The following is a 4,833-nucleotide window of genomic DNA, read 5'->3' as shown; positions in this document are numbered from 1 at the left end:
ATGAGTATTGATTTATTTTATAGACATAATAACCCTTTGTAAAAACTATTTTTTTTGGTCTGTAGGTAAACGAAGATGTTGAGCCTCCACTTCAAAACAAGTTTAAAGCTGATACAGATAATGTTCCACTAAGAAGAAGTGAAAGAGGTCAAATATCATCCATTCATACACAACCACCGTTTACAGGAGCAAGGAAGAAACATCCGATTCTTCATCCCTTTGAGCCAGTTGATAAAACAAGAAAAGAAAAGATGAGAGAATGGAAAATGTCAAACAAAAAAAAGTAAGTTTTATTTTATAATGAGGTGAAACTAGATACCTACGTAAAAAGTATGAGTGTCCAATGTAGGAAACTGAGAATCAATCAAGAGATAGTAACCGCAAAGTGGTTTTCGGATATTGAAACTCCGGGAAAAAAACTTTCAAAAATGGTTAGAATATATGTGAACAAAAATTCTTTATAATCCCTTATAAATTTATATTAATCTTCTTACTATATGATCGCTTTTCTGAGTTTTTATTATTTTTGTCTCAGCATATTGAAGCAGGTTTTGAATTGCTGAAACTGAGACAGATAAACAATCCAGATTTGTTTCTGAACAAAACTGCCTTAGTTGTTGGAGTGAAGTTTCTTGAAGAAATAAATGAGCTTTATGATGAGTTTTTAGATGACAAGAAAGGTTTCCAATTTGGAACAGGCTTTGATAAGTACAACATATAGAAGAATATCAACTTCCTCTATTCGGTTATTGCAGTAGCTGAGAAGTATTGGCTTGGAGTTGTAGTCAACTTGGAGAAGAGAAGTATCACAGCATTCAATTGTGCAGCAATGAAGTTCACAGATGCGAGTTTGGTCCCTTACGTTAATGCATATGCGATGGCTTTCCCATTCATGATTCGCAACTTCTTCAAAGATGTCAGCATGGATACAAGCAAGTTCTCGATAAAAAATGTATCTGAAGGTTTTCCACATGTAACATCTTTATAACTGCTATTAAATCTTCATGTTAGATTTGTATCATAGATCAAATAACTTATATTATAATTTATCTGCTATGTTCTTAAGATTAATATATTACTAAAACATTTTTGTTTCAGGTTCTTAAAATAGAAGACGGTGGAGTTTATGCATTGAAGCTGATAGAGTGCCATGCAATGCGTATAGTGGACTTGACAAAGCTAAGTGAAGAAAAAATTGCAATCATCCGAGAAAAGTTGGCGGTTGATATCTTCTCGGAATTACAATGAGTACTAATGTGAGAATGAACAAAAACTTTATCACTTGGTTATAGTTATGTGTGAACAACTATCTGTTTTATGCGTGTTTGGTAATCTTTGTTTGTAGAATTCTGAGTATTATGAGTATTAAGAGTTTATGACTTCGATTTATGGCTTTGCTTTAATTTAGAAAGTTAAATGGTTTATTACAATGGTTTATAAAATCAAATGAGTTTAAGATATATAAAGGAGTATTTAAAAGTTACAAAATTTATATCTTAGTAGCTTTATAAGACCTTACTAAAACATGTTTTTTACCTCTTGTAAAATCAAAACAAAATGGTTTATTACAAAATTTATATCTTAGTAGCTTTATAAGACCTTATTAAAACTCGTTTTCTACCTCTTGTAAAATCAAATGAGTTTAAGATATATAAAGGAGTATTAAAAATTTATAAGGATTTATAAATCTGTGAAAATTAATTTATAAAGGTCTATAACTAATATAGAAAGGCTTATAAATCGTTTTTCAAAAGCTCATCAGTTCATAAAACAAAAAAGAATTAAGGTTTATAAAGTCGTATAAACAACCAAAATGATTTATAAATCTGTATAAAATAATTTATAAGGGCATATAAATTTATATAAGATAAAAAATAAAACTGGTTTTTTACCTCTTGTAAAATCAATCGAGTTTAGAATATATAAAGGCGTATTTAAAAGTTATAAAGACTTATAAATTTATAAAAATTAATTTATAAAGGCTTATAAATCATTTTACAATATTTATATACTAAAATAATGATATGTAAACACCAATACTAGAAAACGTGCTAACCGTAACGAGTACGTGATATGGTCTAGTGGTAAGTTGAGGTTACTATAAATTTCAGTTTAGACGGAATCCGGGTTCGACCCAGGACCTCAACAATTTATCTGTTTTTTAATCATTTACCAAAGGGATGGCAAAACAGTAAATTTAACTCTTCTCATGCCACGTCTTCATCCTCTCCACTACGACACGTTTGTTTTGCTTTCTTGTTTTCTATCCTCTCTTCATCCTTCTCTATGTCCGTAAATTCCAAGCAGAAGAATCAACCCAACGCTCTTCCCCATTTTGAATTATTATCGTGGCAAAGGTAATTGAGTTTCATCTTCAATTTTGAATCAACAATCTAAATTGAATTAAATTTTGTTTGAAACCTAATTGATTGACTTAAAATCTCAATATGTTTCAGTTTCAGTTCAAATTCAACTTGAATCGATTTTAGCAAAAGTTAATTCAAGAACATTCTATGTATTCTCTTTTGACTTTTTATATTCAATTTAGATCAAATTGAAATTTCTATTTGCTTTTGTATATACACTCCAAAATCGAATTGGATTTTTGTATGGAACCTAATTGATTTATCTAAAATCTCAATTTGTTTCAGTTTCGTTCATTTGATCTTTATTCACTTTCTTTCTTTCTTTTCTTGATTTTTTTTTTGTACTCTGCATTTCTGATTCCTTTTCAGGAGTAACCAGTGAAGAATAATTTGAAGAAAAAAGGAAAACTTTTGTCTATTGCCAAAGATTGTGAAGTAGAAGTATCTCTTCCAGAAGATGGGTTCAAAGGTTCTTGGTTTAGAGCTATCCTCGAGCAAAATCCGACGAGAGTAAAAGGAAAAAAGCTTCGGGTTTGTTACAAAACTTTGTTCAATGAAGACGGTGTAAATCCTTGCAAGGAAACTATTGAATGACGTTTTATTCGGCCGGTCTCGCCAGAATGTCTGAATGAGGGTGTCATATTCAAGGAAGGGTCGGTGGTGGATGCTTATTTTAATAATGGTTGGTGGACTGGTCTTATCGTAGTTGAAAGGCCAGATGGTAGTTTTTTGGTTTACTTTGATGATCCACCAGACATAATGAGATTCATCAGAAGCCAACTGAGACCTCAAGCTGATTGGATCGGCTCCGAATGGGTCAAAAGAAAAAAACAAGGTATTGTTTTCTTTTTATGTTTTAAGTTCTAAAATTTTGAATTGTTAAGGGCTTTAGCTTATGTATGATTGTTTTGGAATTGAAGGTATTGAGTCAACACATGTTTAGAACATGAAAGTTGGTGGAAATGACCCGTGAAATTAGTGAAAGTGAAAAGGAAAAAAATTGGATCCGAGCATTAGTAATTACAGAGATTCGATCACAAGGAGATGATAGAAGAAAATTTCTGATCAAAAGATGTACAATCTCACAAAATTCGAGTGATGAAGCGGAAGGAAAACATTTAATAGTTGATATTTGCAAAATCAGGCCATCTCCTCCTCGAGATCTTTGTGCAGAGTACAGTCTGAACGACTATGTTGAAGTGGTTGTTACACATGGGTGGCGCAAAGGTCGAGTGATGGAAATTCTCCTTGAAAACAAGTACAAAGTGTATTTCGCTGCCACAAAAGAGGATGCGATTTTTAATTATACTGAGATTAGGCTGTCAATGGAGTGGCTAGGTGGTGGTAGTTGGATCAAAGCACAAGAGATATTTTCTCACACATAAGTTGTATTCATTTTTGGTGTAATTTAAAATCTTCCTACACCATTTTTTCAGAGAGAATTTGAAAATAATGCTGCCACACCAATCAGACCCGCTCAAGAGAGCCCTAGTAACACACTTGTTTTAGAATCCAATGAAGATGATACGGTGAATGATGATGCCACCGAAATCAAATCCTCTCGAGAGAGCCACAGTAACACTTTTTTTTTAGAAGCCACTGAGACTGAAACACAAAACCATGAACCCGTAGATGTAAGTTTTAAACTATCACCCCTTTGTGTGTTGTCATAGGCTTCTTTTTCTTATCGTTAAACTATATGTTTTTACTAATGAATGATGTGTAGGGAGTGAAGTTACCATTACCTCAAGAATCAGATGATATGATGGATGATGTAGCCACTCCGATCATAGACCCTCAAGAGATACCACAAGGTAAAATGTAAATTAGGATTTATAAAAGCCTATAAATAATTTATGACGACTTACGAATCTATATATTATAATTTATAAAGTTCAATAAATAATTTATAAGAGCATATAAATAGTTTACAAGAGCTTCTAAATCTATATTAAAAATTTCACAATTATTTTATAATGATTTATGAAGGTTTATGAAATAAGTTATAAGGTAATATATAAAGGCCTATAAATAATTTAAAAATATTTATAAATGTGTATAAAATGATTTACAAATTTTGCCAATAATTAATTTATAAAGACTTATGAATCTATATATAATAATTTATAAAGCCCAATAAATAATTTATAAGAGCATATAAATACTTTACAAGAGCTTGTAAATCTATAATAGTTTACAAAACCATAGTATTGTTTTCTAAGCATTAAACCATATATATAACTGAGCCTTAAACATTGATAATCAAAATTGGGCCTTAAAAATAAAACAGTCAAAATTAAGGGTAAAATGACGGGACCTTTCATCGTTTTCTTTCGTTCGCGTCTGTTCCGATACAAATCTACAACCGCATCTTTTCATCTGTTTTTATATTCCACCGTTCTCCATTTATTTGTTTACAAAAACCTACTTTTCACTGGTGGTTTTCAATTACCATCGATTTCTCTTA

This window comes from Brassica oleracea, chromosome C2 (assembly GCF_000695525.1).
Source record: "Brassica oleracea var. oleracea cultivar TO1000 chromosome C2, BOL, whole genome shotgun sequence".
NCBI classification, from domain to species: Eukaryota; Viridiplantae; Streptophyta; class Magnoliopsida; order Brassicales; family Brassicaceae; genus Brassica; species Brassica oleracea.
This window is presented reverse-complemented; position numbering follows the sequence as displayed.